The following is a 15991-nucleotide window of genomic DNA, read 5'->3' on the forward strand; positions in this document are numbered from 1 at the left end:
TCTGTCTCTGTTGCCTCTAGAGGAAGGTCCTTGTCTCATTTGAGCTCCTGTTCCTGGGAAATCTTCACGTGGCTTGGCATTTTTCTTTCCCTATATTTACTTGCTCCTCTTATATCTATAAGAGAATGACTCAAGACACACTACATTAATCCTGCCTCACTAACAAACAGACCATTCCTTCCTAAATGACACTATAAGCACAGCATAGAGGTTAGGGTTTACAACACATTATTTTTGAGGAAATAGTTCAGTCAGTAACATTCCACCCTTTGGTCTCCCAAAATTTATGTTCTTCCACATGCAAAACACATTCACCCCATCACTTCATCCCAAATGTTTTAATTCAACTCCAAGTGCAAAAATCTCATCTCCTGAATCATTTAAATCAAATATATATGAGTTGTTAGGTATATTCCATCCTGGAATAAACTTCCTCTTCATCTGTGAACCTATGGAATCTAGACTACAGGTTATCTGTTTCCAAAGTACAATAGTTGAAATAAACACAGGGTAGATATTTCCATTACAGATGGCAGAAATTGGAGAGAAAGAAGGGATACAGGGCACCAAGCAAGTCCAAAACTCAGCAGAACAAATTGTGTTAATTCTCAAGGCTTGAAACTAATCCTCTGTCCTTTGAGACTATCTGGGCAATGTCCCTGCCTTTCAGAGTCTGGCTGCTGGCCATACTCTCTGGTTTCTTGATGGAAGGCCTCTCAGCCCTGGGCTTCAGCTCCATCTTCCAGGTCCACTGGAAGGCAAGTCTACTCCCTCTGTTTTGGGTGGCCCCATTCTCCTAGTCCATCTGATTGGTGACCTCACCTCCTTCGCCTCAGCCAGCCCCATTCTTCTTTCTTTTGGACTTATAGGCCTGACCCCCTCAGCTTTGGGTAGCACCACTATCCTCTTGGCCAAACTGAATGGCAGTCCCACACTGCAGAACTGAGTTGGTGAAGATCTGACTCTTTGAAACCTAGGAAGCTGTGGCTCCACACTTTGAGATCTAAGAGACCATGGCTCCACCCTTTGAAACCTAGTCAGCCTTGCTTCCTGTTCTCCTTCCAACTGTTGTACTGATTTCCAAACATCTCCAGGGATGTTCAATTTCTTTTCTTGGAAAACAACAGATGTAGCTCCTTTGGCCTGTTTCCTGCCTGTAGAATTCCAAGGGACAGACAGTTTTCTTTCCTGTGTCCTGTCCATGTCTTCTTCAGTCTAAGCTGATGGTTTTCTGCTGTGGTAGTTGATCATATCCATCAGTCACAGGCTTATTCTCCTTAACCAAAGATTGAGTCACCAAGTTCTTGGTGAGAATTGTAAGGACATCTGTCCTTAGTTTGTACAACAGAATTTTCCAAATCTTTAAGTTCTAGTTTCATTTTGTAGAGTTCATTTTTAAGACAATATTTTCCCTCATATATTTTACTTTAAATGGCAAGGAGAAATCATGTGGTCCCTTTAAAATATTGTTTAGAAATATTCTCAGCCAAATATCCAAGTTAATCATTTATAAGTCCTATCTTCTACCAAATATTTGAACATAATTCAGACAATTTTTCTTGCCACTGCATAAACAGCATCACTCTTCCTCCATTGTCCAACCACATGTCCATCATTTCCTTTTAAAGTCACCAGAAGCACGTTTAACATCCACATTTCTAAAATATTCTGCTGATGGAGCCATATGTATTCCATAACATGATAGAGACTTTATCGATCCTCAGTTCCTTCTGAACCCTCACCAGAATTGTCTTTGATGTCCATAATTCACTTTGTAATCTTTGCAAAGTGATCTACATTTTTACTATTGTTGTTGTTGTTATGTGCCATCGAGTCGGCTCCGACTCATAGCGACCCCTCCTTGGGTTTCTGAGGCAGTATCACTACGGAAGTAGGATTGCCCAACCTTCCTTCCAAGGAGTGGCTGGTGGGTTTGAACCGCCAGCCGTCTGGTTAGCAGGCAAGTGACTTAGCCACTATGCTACCAGAGCTCCCAATTTTTACTATTAGGCACCTTAAAACTCTTTCAGCCTCTACCCCTTACCCAATTCCAAAGTCACTTGCACTTTTTAAATATTTTTCATAGCAGCACTCCACTCCTGGTACCAAATTCTATCTTAGTTCTCTAGTAACAGAAATACCACAAGTGGGTGGCTTTAACACATATATTTTCTCAAAGTATAGGAGGCTAGAAGCCCAAATTCAAGGTGTTGGCTGAAGGGAAGGCTTTCTCTCTCTGTGAGCTCTGGATGAAGGTCTTTGTCACTTTTTAACTTCTGTTCCTCTCTTCATGTGGCATGACATCTGTCTTCCCCCATCTCTGCTTTTTTGCTCCTTGCTTAATCTCCTATATCACCCATTAAAAATAAGACACACACCATATGACCTCTGAAAACTCAGGGCCAGGAATGGGCAGAAAGAATGTCCTCTAGATTGAGAAAAATCATATTTTGGGAGGACATTAGAGACCATATAGTCTCATTGCCCAGTTTTACAGAAGAGGAAATAGAATGATAAAACTTAAGAGATTTGTTGAGCAAATGGAGTAAATTATATTATGTGCGACTTGAATTTAGGGCTTCTAATTCCCAGTCCAATATTCCTCTACAGACTTTCCCCTCACTAATTGTGTTCTATTAGTTTGTCACCATACTTAAGCTCCATATTTCCATTTGTTCTCAATCAAATGAGGAGTAATATTGATTTACTTTACGGGATAAATTCTTGACTATAACAGAGTCTAGGAAACCGGATGTTACTGAGTGAATTGTGACCCCAGGACAGTTAGGTTGAAGTCCTATCTCCTGTACTTGTGAATGTGAGCCAGTTTGAGAATAGTGGTTTTCTTTTGTTATGTTATGAGGTCCTGCCAGGGTAGGGTAGGTCCTGAACCTAATTACTTCTGACAGGTGTGTTATAAAAAGATCAGAAGGGACACATAGACACACATACACAGGAGGAAAACACCACGTGAGTATACATCTATAAAGAAAGGAACTTCAGTAAGGAAAGGATTGCCGGCAGAAATCAGAAACTAGGAGAGAGACACACAGAAAGAGCTGAGACCCTGATTCACACTCTTAATCGCCAGAACTGGAAGGAAAGAAATTTCTATGTTTTAAAGCTACCCACTTGTGGAATATTTTGTTATGATAGCACTAGGTAACTAAGGCACAGGATGAATACCTTGCTTATTGAAGACTACTGTGGGAACCATAATCTGAGGGAGAGAAGTTATTAGAAGGTAGGGAAAGGAATCCTTTGCCTATAAGCCACAAATCCAAATTCTTAGCTATGAAAGAAGTTTACAAATTCTTGTTGTAGACTGTAAACAAATAAAGTGTTACTACTGTATATGGAAAAGAAATTCAGTGATTTTAACTCTCTGCCTTAGTTAAAGGAATATTTGAAACACTACAATGAAATAAGGAGCTCTGGTAGCATAGTGCCTAAGGCACTTGACTGCTCACCAGAAGGCTTGCGGTTCAAACCCACCAGCCACTCCTCGGAAGGAAGGTTGGGCAATCCTACTTCTGTAGTGATACTGCCTAGCAAACCCAAGGAGGGGTCGCTATGAGTCGGGGCCGACTCGATGGCAAACAACAACAACAATGAAATAGGTATCTTAACTTTATTGAATGGTTAAAACAGAAACATTGTAAATCAAACTTTATTTGAAAAATATTTCCCATTAGAGAATACTTTTGAAAAGTGTAAACATCTATTTCTGGCAAGTCAGTCCTAAATCTGTTTCCTTTTTATCTTCCATTGCCCAAGAAATATTCATAAATGAACAGTCTATGGCTATGACTTACCTTGATATAGTCATAAATGATCTTCAGTAGAAGATTCTAAAGTCTTTGAAGTCAAGCACAGTTATCTTTTTATCTTAGGACTTTCTCTCTCATACACATTAAACATTTCTTGGTTACTGGAACCAAGTAGACAAACAAAATTAAGTGCAATCTACTTAATCATATTAGCGATTGAACTCTTAGCAAATATTTAAAATTACCTTACTGAGTTTCTCCAAATCTACACCCAATGCCAAAAGAAGGTTTTAATCTTGTCTCAAGTTCTGTTTCAGGGCAAAGTTTTAAATGAACATTGTAGGATTTCTTCTTATTTTGAGGAGTAGTAACAACATATGTTTCACCATCGCTGGCCTACCATCTGAAAGCAAGGGGGTGTTTACTTCAGCAATACTCCTTCTTATATATACTCTAAAATCATTGCTACATGTAGCTCTTTGGCTTTCATATTTCTTTTTCCTTTTTAAAGTGCTGAAGTAATTTATTTTTTATAAAAATAATTTAAACACAACTATAAAAATGAAAATAGTTTTATAAAATCATTTCATGTAATTTTTCGAGAGAGACACCTAAACCTTTGAAGTTATTATGGGCACAGATTGTACCAGTGCATAAAGGAAGGCATACATGAAATTTCAGATGTGTTGAAAGGATGACACTCTCTAAGAAAAGCCATTACATTTCATCATATATTAATAAGAAAAACAATGCTGCAAACCCAAATCTTTCCAGAGTCACTGTGGCCTAGAAATTGTTAGAATAATTTTTCCCAAAATTCTCTTTCTCTTTTGTAATTGCACCTTGCAATGCAATCAGTGTAGCACATATAGAAATTTTGTATCTCCTGTAGAAATATTAACCTTCTTCTCTTATATAAATTTGAAGTAGCAAAATTGTCCTTTTAGGATATTCAAGATGAAGATATTTGGATGGTTTTACCATATAATCAGAGACCCTGGTTTTGAAAACATTTCAGCACACAGCTACTAACTGAAAGTTTGGTGGTTCAAACCCACTCAGAGGCATCTCAAAAAGAAAGGCATGTTGATCTGCTTCTGAAAGGTGATGGTCATGGAAACCCCATGGCACGTAGTTCTACTCTGCAACACTTGGGGTTGCCATGAGTTGGAATTGACTCAAAGACAACTTCCCCCTCCCCCTGGTTTACCATATAATCAATAAAACATATGAACAGCACCAGTGAAATAGTATTCTCTTTTCCACAGCCCAGAGATGCCCTATGCTTGAAACAAGATTTTTCAGACACCTGCTGTTCAATTAGAACAGGTTTTGCCATCTTCAAATGTTAAAAAAAAAAAAAAAAGTCTATTGGAATGTGTGCTTAGAACAATGTTATGGGCTATTCGCACCGGCTTTTGCACACAAGTGAGAAATCATATTGTGGTACTATCATCTTCAACATACACAAAATAATGACTGCAGCTGAAATTTTATGCTAAGTAAATGTTAAATGGTTTTTATGTAAAATTTCATCAAGTCAATTATTACAAAATATGGACTACAGAAGTAATGTGATTCACTGATTTCTCTAATTTGTTTGGTTTTGGTCAGGGGGCACTCATATCTTTCTCAGGAATTACTGAATTGGAAATTCTAGATCCTTCTGTAAACAACTGGATGGAAGGAAAGTGGAATGAACAGAAACCCAAGGGGAGGCTACAGATCAGGCTAATTCCATAAGGGCTAGTACTAGTGTAGAGGAGAATGTGGGAGAGAAGCATGCTCCCTTCTTACAGAAAAACAGGCCTTCCGCTGCCCAGTCTCAAGGTCTATTTCATCACCAAAATGTATATTCTAAGCCTACCCTTAATTTCTATATTTTATGGTATTTATGTTTCTGGGTGGTGTAAATTGTTAAGTGCTTGACTACTAACCAAAAGGTTTGAGGTTCAAATCAACCCAGAGGTATATACATTCACTTGCCCTAGCATTCCAGGGAGTAAAGAGATGAGCCAAGTTCATGAGGGGTAATACAGACAGCAAATATGCTTTCTCTCTACTTCTATTCCCAATAACTAAATAGAGTAAGCCTGGAATGTTGTATTGAGAAGCCTTCTGAATGAGTGCCCAAAACATCAGGGATGAGTGCTGTGACTGATTAACAATAAATATCTGCATGGATGAGGGAGGGCAGAGAGGTATTACACAAGGTGGTATTTGTTATTCTTGATTTAGGGTACCACCTTAGGCCTTTCTGAAGAAGAATTCAGTACCAAAGGAGAAAATACCACAACTTTGAACTGGTTCATTACAGTTCAACCCCCTGCTGAGAATGTGCAGTTTATATATATATATATATATATATATATATATATGTAAAGGAACTCTGATGACATAGGGGGGTAGGCATTTCACTGCTAACCAGAAGGTTGGTGGTTCAAACCCATCAGCTGCTCCATGAGAGAAAGATGAAGCAATCTACTTCCACAAAGATTTATAGTAAGAACGACCTGGGGATCCATAGGAGCTCTGGTGGTGCAGTGCCTGAGGCATTTGACTGTAACCAGAAGGCTGGCGGTTCAAACCCACCAGCCACTCCTCTGAAGGAAGCCTGGGCAACTTTCATAGAGCTACTGTCTCAGAAAACCAATGAGGGGTCGCTATGAGTCATAATCCACTCGATGGCAGGCAGTGAGTTTTTTTTTTTTTTTTTTTTTTGGTTGGGGATCTGTATCAATCACCTGAGGATCTCAATAAACTACAGATTCTGACTTAGTGTATCTGGGGTGGAAATGCAAATTCTCAGCAGGAGGCCAAACTGTAATGTGCCCGTTCAAAACCCTGGAAAATACCCTTAAAGAGTAAACTCCATTCATTGAGAGTGTTTTAATTTGATTGCCTTCTTTCCTATATATCTATCCTTAGTATGTTCCAACACTGGCTAAAAATTTAGGGAGGTAGAAGTAAAATTTATTTACTTAATTTTCAATCTCTGAGGTTAAAATGCTCCCTGGTGGTGAAGCGGTTAAGTGCTTGGCTGCTAATCAAAAGGTTGGTAGTTTGAACCCACCAGCTGCTCCATGTAAGAAAGATGTGACAGTCTGCTTCTGGAGAGATGTACAACCTCGGAGACCCTATGCGGCAATTCTACTCTGTCCTATGGGGTTGCTGTGAATTGGAATTGACTGGATGGCAATAGGGGAAGTTAAAATTAAGAAAAAAATATTAAGGGGCGAATCCTCATTTTTCATATAATTAAATCTAATAGTATTTAATAGCAATGCTCCTAAATATCAAAGAATTGCCTGCACCTCGAACATTCTTGACCTTTTGGGGAATTGCCCTTTTAAAAAGGATCATGGGGTGGCTGCTGGAAGATTTTTGTCTCAATTTACAGCTCAGGCATAGACTTAAGGAGAGGATAATTTACCAGATACAATCCCTAAACAGAATTGAATTCCTACCTGGGTGCCAAGCTTGTTGCAGACTGACCTTCAAAGGGAATAAAACAACACTGAGGTTCTGTGTCCTTCTTAGATTTCAGCAGGATTGGGAACTTTTTTCCCTGTCATCTTAGACGGGACAAAGAAAACTGGTGCTGCCTGTCTTTTGATGACTTGAATCTACTTGGTCAGAGGACCAGAATCCAGTTATCATTGCTTTTCCTTAAAAAGAAAACAAAAGAAAAAAAAAAAAAAACTTATTAAAAGAGCAGTTCTGAAAGATTCACCATAAATCACTTGCTCTGAAAATTGAACCAGCCTCACAGTCTCTAAATCAACCAACTCCTTGTTCTTCTCTGAAGAGAACAAAAATCATTTATTGTCTGTGAGGCAACGTACAAAATTGACCAGAGAAAAACCTAAGTCAGGAATAGGGTCTTCTCTCCCAGCTTAGCTCACATTCCAGATAGTCAAGCCTCATCCTTCTATTTCACCCTGCAAAATAAATTTTTTTTTTTCACTGACTGTTTTCTTTTTTTTTTTCCATTCTCACACATCATTACATATAAGGAGTGTTAGGTTGTTATGCCCTTTCCTTTTCTCTGGAAAATGGAGCATTTTTTTATTTTCAACATCTTAATTACTCTTTGGATAATTAGCTGGAAGGGTGGAAAAGAAGTCCCACAAAAATATGTGGGCCAGAGGCATTTGCAAACTAGCACCTTTAAGTTACACACACACACACATACAAGTGTACTTGCAGGTATACAAATACTTGAGTGTACACATAGGCACACAAATACATGTGCATGCAAGCATGGGCACCTATTTACCTGCATGCCATACACATGTACACACATATCTCATACGTACCTGTATCTTCACAAATACACACAGGCGTGCATGAATGTGTACATGTATTGCAATACACACACAGTCATTTTCTCTATTCCCTCACGTCATAGAAAAGAGCCACAGAAAATACAATGCTGACTACTATCCAGGCTTCTAATTGCTTTTCTGAGGCAGAAAATGAGGGCAGGAAGGTATTCACAGCAATCAGAACAGAGAGTGATAATTTACCTCCTCTTTCTTAATTGTTCTCATTCTTGCATATCTCATTCACCTGCTCGCCCCTCTCCACTACCTCTGCTCCCCTATATCATTCCACACACATTTAATAAAAGTAATCGACCTTATTCTTAGGAAATGATTATTTTCGCCCCTTAGACAAATATACTCAGAAATACACTCTTAAGCTTTATTTGTTTTAAACTTGCAGTGTGCATGACAAAATGGGAGGCATATGACAGCCAGCCAGGCAGCCACCTGTGAGGATCATTTTTAAACAGATGGTACAGCAGCAAATTAATTCAAGTGTAGAAATCACAATATAAGCCTGGAAAATGTTCACAGATGTGGATTATGGCAATCCCGATGACCCAGACCCATTGGTCAGCTGGTTCTGGCTAGGATGAAGTGGTCGGTTTTGTGATATATCTACCTATCTATCTATCTATCTATCTATATCACATATATAAATATGTATATATTTATCATATATATAAAATATATGTATATATATAGCATATATATAAATATGTATATATATATATCTCATATATATGTGTGTGTATGTGTATATATATATTTTTTTGAAACAGGTTATTAATTCTTTATTTGAGGAATGAAAGGTGGCTTTCAAGCTCAAAAAGGAGTCTTTTCTACAAATCCTAACAGCCTCACCCTTTCTGACACTTGCATTTCTTTTCTCTTTCTTTTTTTTTCTCTTGGCAACCGTCAACTCCTGCTTTACCTTCATAACAAAGTAAACAGAGTAATGAAGATTCTTCATGACCTGGCTTCTGCATACCTTTCTCAGCCTTCCTGTCCTTTCTTAGTCTTCATGCTCCACTAATATTTATCTACTCTCCAAATGGTCTGCAGTTGTTCTTGTATTCTTCTGGGCCTTGGCAAATGCAGTTTACATTCCAGGATGTGTCCCCATAATCCTTATTTCACATGATAACACTGTTTTTGCATCCTCATCCTTCCCTACACTAGCATTGTGAGAGTGAGGCAGCTGTTTCTTATCATCGCTCAGTCCTATGACCTAGAACAATGTCTGGCCAATAAACATCTGTTTTTTTTTTTTCCAAGATTGAATGAAAAATAGAGATAATTCAATATCTGTGCTGAGATTGTTTCTTGTGGGTCAAGACACTGTTTTGTCCAATTCTGTATCTTTTATATGAACCAGCAGAGTGACTGTCATGTAAGTACCTAACTAATATTGTTGCATTTAATTGTGAGAGTGGGAGAACAGAATCAGGTGTCCAGAGAAAGAGGTCTAGTTCTTTTTCTACTGATATTTCATTAGGCAAGTTAGGATAAGTAATTTAACTCTTTCAAACATCAGTGTTGGCTTATGGAAAATGGAGAATGATTATACATTGTCTTGGTTCTCTAGTGCTGCTATAATGAAAGTGGATAGCTGTAACAAGCAGGAATTTATTCTTTTACAGTTTAGGAGGCTAGAAGTCTGAGTTCAAAGTGCTGGCTCTAGGGGCTGGGTGAAGGCCCCTCAACCTTGGGCGCCAGGTCTGCCTTCTATTCCAGGCCCACTGGAGCTGGTGGCTTTTTCCGACTCGTGCAGCTGCTGGCTGCTGAGACTGACAAAGATCAGCAGGTAAAATGGCACAGTGCCAACCAAGATTGGCAGGTAACACAGCAGACCACTGGTTCAAGTCAAAGAATAATCCCAAGATCAGCAGGCAACACAGCAGGCTAAGACTCAGCCAAATGCAGGGTCAAGATGTGCCAAAAGCTAGACACCTTCCTCCAAGTTTCTTATATACTGGAAGCAGGCCACACCTTGAAGGCAACTACTTAACTCCTCACAGCAGATTCCACCATGGAGGTGATGACATCTCATCATGGGGACCAACTACATCCCAAAATCATGGTGCAGTGAATTTGACACACAACTTTAACTACCACACACATTTTATGTTTACCTCACAAGAGGATCAAAGGTGTTTGTGAAGATTGAACACATTTCTAGGTTGAAAAGTGCTTTGTAGAGCAAAAGGTAGTCCTTGACTTACAGCTTCTGATGACTCTGTTGTACGTCAGTTCTGCCATAAGTCAAAGACCTCATTTTTTTCAATTTTCATTATTTTTGCCTTTTATTATCAGCATCTTTACAAATCATAAGGAGCTCTGGCAGCATAGTGCCAAAGGCATTTGACTACTACCCAGAAGGTTGGTGGTTCAAACCCACCAGCCACTCCATGGAAGAAAGACTGGGAATCTACTTCTGTAAGGATTTAGTGCCTCAGAAACCCAAAGCAGGTTACTATGAGTCAAATTTGACTCGATGGCAGTGAGTTTGGTTTTTTGGTTTTAGAAATCATAACACTGAACATATGTGAGTGAACATCTGAGAATAACAACATTTCTCTTTCCTTTCTTTAGCAGGGAAGTCCTACTAAACTGCATGTAGGACATATTACTAACAATAAGGTGTATAAAAAAACAAAACAAAAACAAAAACAACAAAAAACCCAGACAGTTTTAAGTGCAGTTCATTGTAACTAGAATACGTTGCAAGTTGGGACTACCTGATTAGTGTAGTGAGAATAAGGTTGTGTTGACTCCCTTACCTCTTGGCTGTGTGACCCTGGGCAAATTAGTTCATGCCTTTGACGTATTATTGTTCTTCCCTTTAAGACCAATAGAAGCAGAGCCACCCAGATAAGGGAAAATGGATGGTATGCTCTATTCCCTTTTCATGGTCTCTCCTCTAGTCAGCTTTATATTCTACTGTCACAAGCAAGACAGTCTGCGTCAAATGATATTAGATTCCCTTTCCACAGAGAGATGAGACAGCTCTGCCTGATTTCTCCCTGAATCCTCACACACACTCAACTTAGATGATGAGAGATCTGTGACAGATAGGAAACATACATATATCTAGACAATACCAAGAATAAAAAAGTTCTATTGTCTTTTCAACTTGCTGGTGCTGGCCATCTCTTGTCCTACCAACTACCACAGGTAACTCTGACGTGTAACTTTCTAGGACTCTGCATACCAGCACACCACTTTCCCCAAGATTGGATACAGCTTTTTTTTTTTCTTTTTTAATTAGCTCAAAACACAATAAACATTCCTTAATTGTGAAGCTTGAGGATAACATAAGATGACTGCCACAAGAAAATGAGAACTTAAACGTCAAATTCACTACTGCAAAGGTCTATTTGCCATCATCCTTCACAAAAGTCCCATGTTAGACATCTCCAAAGCCTGGCTCAGCACAAGGGCTTCCTTTTCTCCTACCAATAGGAGACCCTTTGATCATGTCCCCACTGCTCCATGGAGTTTAGATTTCCATTTTCCTGTTCTGCACTAGAGCATAAACATCCATAGCATTCTGGGAAGCATATCCACCCCACCTGCGGGGTGGGATGTCTACAATGTTTGGCAGTGCCTTCTCCAAAACCTGCATCACTCAGTCTTAGAGATTGCCATATCTGGGACATTATTTTAAATTTGTGTTTTGGAAAAGAAGCAATTATTCTGTTACATATGTATTTACCACAATTGAAAACAAAAAAAAAGGAAAGGACAGAATAAAACCCCACAATTCTGCTAAACACACCACATGTTGTATTTCTAGGATCTGCATGCTTACAGTGCTTCACTTGAAGTTGTCTCTTGTGAAGTAAAGGGAGGGGCTTAACTTTAGCACAGACTGTAGTTTACTTTTAAGTGCTGTGACCAGCCTTCCCTTCCTGCCAACTGACAATCTTCCACTCTGAAATAAACATTAACATTCCACCTCCAGAAACAGGAAAAGCTGCTGGAAGCTTTAAATGAAGGAACTAAGCTTGTCATCTGATTATGAGCAGAAGGATAGGCTCAGTATTGATTATTTTCTCATATTTTTATCCTTATTTATAAATTATTTTCAATAGCCTTTAGATGTTAAAAAAGGAGAATGTCAAAAGAATGTTTTCAAACATTTTTTTTTCATTTTCTAATACACTCAATATGACCAAAAATGCTTCAATATCTTTGTTTGTTCTTGATATTCTGGAGAATTTCCCACACGTTGGGAAAGCTGAGGATAATTGGGTCTAGCAATAAATGCTGTTGTTTACCAAAGACACCATATAGCAGGAGATAACAATTATGCTAACTTTACCAGTGAGAATGTTGGAAAAACATTGTTGTAAGATGTTAATTGTTACTGAAAGAAAATAAACTCTGAAGTGGGTAGGGGTGAGGGATCTCTCCTGTGAAAATCCCAGCTCAGCCACTTATCAGCTGTGTGAACTTGAGAAAGTTACTTAACCTCTCCTTTCCTAAGTTAACTGCTTTATAAATAATGGTAGTCACATCACCATAGGGTTGTGATAAGATTTATGACAGATGACATCTATCAAGAGCTTAGCACAGTGTCCAACATGAAGTTCAGTGCTCAATATGCCTTAGCTATTATTGACATCATTATTGCTATTGTAGTAAGAGAAAAGTCTGGCCCATAAGGAAAAAAAAAATTGTGACTGTGACTAATAAGACATTCTTCCTTTCCATGATCCTTCCAACTTCAGTTTCACTAAATATCACACAGGTGGAATGTCCTGAAATGGGGTAAAAAACAGTTCCTGTTATGGAGGAACTTACCTTGTTTCCAGAATGCTGGAAAACAAAGCAAAATAAAACAAAACCACCTACCACTTCTAAATCTTTTGGGACTGATAACCCCCTTGTGAGTATCTTCTTTAAAATTCTACTTTGTATTTTTTATGCCCTTTGAAGTTCATATAAAATCAATATGTAGAAATCAGCTTTATGAGTATTGAATTTCTATGAAGCAGTTCTATTTGGAATTCAAGTCTCACGAAGCAGAGATTCATGCTTTTTATTACTATTAGAATAAATGGATGCAGTGCTTTATTATACTTGTAGAATAGCGGCTAAAAGACCATGAAAAATCCAAATAATCCAAGAACGGCTGTTTTAAAGTCCCCTGGGAAGAAGGGGGATGGCTTGCTAACAGCCTTTAAAAACCAACAGGTGCTAAGAAATTTGTTTTGACCCATTAAATTTATATTGGTTTTATCACTTTCAAGCTTCGCCTGCTGTCTGTCATTGCTACTGTCTAAAAGCCAAGGCTGGTAATGATCACGTTTCTATGCATATGTTTAGTGGGTAAGACGATTAAAATAAGAACAAATGAGATATAAGATGGCTTCATTCTGGCTTTTGCATTTTTTCTTATTCAGTATCTCTTACAATCAGCTTTCTTTTGTTGATAAGAACAAACACCAGAGAAACAGGAGCATAGTTTTCCATCATTTTTTGGAGGGAGTCTTGGGAATTTGGGAAAGTCTTCTACTCCAACCTGCCCTGACTATCTTTAAGCAAGTGAGGGGTCACAAAAGTGTCTCTTCTCTTACCTTCAGTATACTTGTTTAGCACAACAATGGCATCTTAATGAAGAAGGTTGGTGGAGGAACTCAATTGCACATCCAACCAACCAATCAGTCTTGGTTGAGTCAATTCCGATTCCTGGCAAGCCCATGTGTTACAGACTAGAACTGCATTTCATAGGGTTTTCAAGGATGTGGCCAGAGATTGTCAGGTCTTTCTTTTGAAGTGCCTCTGGGTGGATTTGAATCACCAAGTGCTTTCGGTTAATACTTGAACACTTAACCATTTGCACAACCCAGTGTGGAAGGTTGCTGGAGGAATTTGGTTGCACATAAAAAAGCAGAAAGTAAAGGCCAGGCTTCCTGGGGTGGGCAATGAGTTATCGCAGGTCTTGTGCTAGGGAGGAGATGGGATATATGGACATAAAGTCAAACATGGGTGTAAATGTCTGAGCTTTCTTATAGACAGTAACTGGACCACATACTACCATTATGGCAGTATGCTAAATAAACTCTGCTCTTTATCGCTGTATAACATTGCAAGATGCAGCTTTTGGGGCCCTGGTGACAGAAGGCAGATGGATGGGCAATCACCTTCCAGGAAGCAGATCTCAGTCCAGAAGAATGAAAGAAAGAAGTTTATTGGATATATTTTGATTCTTTAAATTTACTGTTACCTGCAAATGTATATACTCAGAGAAACAAAATTACAAAGGACTAGAGACACTAGTCCAACACATTTCTTTTCAATGACTAGGAACTAATTTCCCTTAGATTTGCACACAGGCATGTTATCAGAGTGAGCTGATAGTAAATCTGGCAAAATAATGATTTAGATAATTTATTTTCAATAAAACTATTTATTTTGTGTGTGTGTGTGCCCACGTTCTAGTTGAGGATCCTTGGCTAATTTCCTTATTTGGAAAATGCACTAATATCATCTTTTAGTCTTAGAAACAATTCTGCCATGGAAGCTCAGCTAAAATAAAATAAAATTCAGAAAAGAAGTAAGATGGGAATCACCCAAACCAGAGAGTTAATTTTAGAAGAAACACACACACACACACACACACACACACACAAAGGTGAGAGTGGAGAGTAGAAATAAATGTACATATATTTCCAAATTGACCACAGGAAGTGTTTCTTTAATTCTGTCTTGAGCTCAGAAAACATAATTTGGTCATAAAATGGTCGTTACTATGAGAAGAATTGTGTGATTCTGGGCTGTTGTCATATACTCAGAATTATTCAGTTGAATAAGACTGTCTTCAGTGAACTACTTGGTAAGCAATTGGTTTCTAAAAAGAGCAGGGGTTCAAGAAGCAGAGTTTGAATTCTAAAAATAGCTCTGAAATTCACTACCTTTCAGAGCTTCAATTTTCTCTTCTGCAAAATGAATAGTTTGTACTAGATATTATCTAGCATTACTCCTAGCTCTATCATTCTGTGATGCTAAGGAAGGTCAGGGTAAGCGAAAACAACTACCCAAACTTAAGGAATAGTTTGTTGCTTTTGTTGTGTGCCATGTGACTCATAGTAACCCTATATGAAATACTAGAACTGCTCCCATAGGGCTTCCTAATCTTTTGGGGAGCAGATCTCAGGTCCTTCTCCTGCAGAGCCCTAGCAGTCACACTTTTAACCAGTGCACCACTAGGGTTCCAAATGAGTAGTAGACATGGCTTGATAAAAGCTCCTCTCAGCTGAAGAAGACTGTAGCAAACCGAGAGGAACTCTGAGTCATCTGACTTTGCAATAACTGTGACTTTACTGACTTGGCAATAACTGTGACTTATTAGTCACTTTCAATACATTTTAATAAATGTGCAAATCTCAATTTTAAAAACTCCATTCTTTCACCTTATCTTGTTGTAATGCTCAGAGAAGGAAGATGAGTCACTTAGGTATAAGGCTCTCAAAATAGGACTGGGAAAGAGCTGCATCATCAGAGTGAAACCAGCCTTACTCATATGGATGAGGTAAAGCTTTTGAATTCTCCATTTGCTGACATGGCACCACTCAAGTTGAGGAGAAATAGCTGCAAACATCCATTAATAATAGGAACATGGAAGGTACAAAGTATGCATTTAGGAAAACTGAAGTTGTCAAAAAGGAAATGGGACGCATAAAGATTGATATCCTCGGCATTAGTGAGCTGAAATGGACTGATTTTGGCCATTTTGACTCAGACAACCATATGATCTACTATGCCAGGAATGACAGTTTGAAGAGGCATGGTGTGGCATTCATCATCACAAAGGATGTTTCAAGATCTGTCCTGAAATACAATGCTGTCAGTGATAGGATAATATCCATACGCCTACAAGGAAGA

Source organism: Orycteropus afer, unplaced genomic scaffold (genome assembly GCF_000298275.1).
Source record: "Orycteropus afer afer isolate SDZICR_OR568_19922 unplaced genomic scaffold, OryAfe1.0 scaffold00016, whole genome shotgun sequence".
Classification (NCBI taxonomy): Eukaryota; Metazoa; Chordata; class Mammalia; order Tubulidentata; family Orycteropodidae; genus Orycteropus; species Orycteropus afer.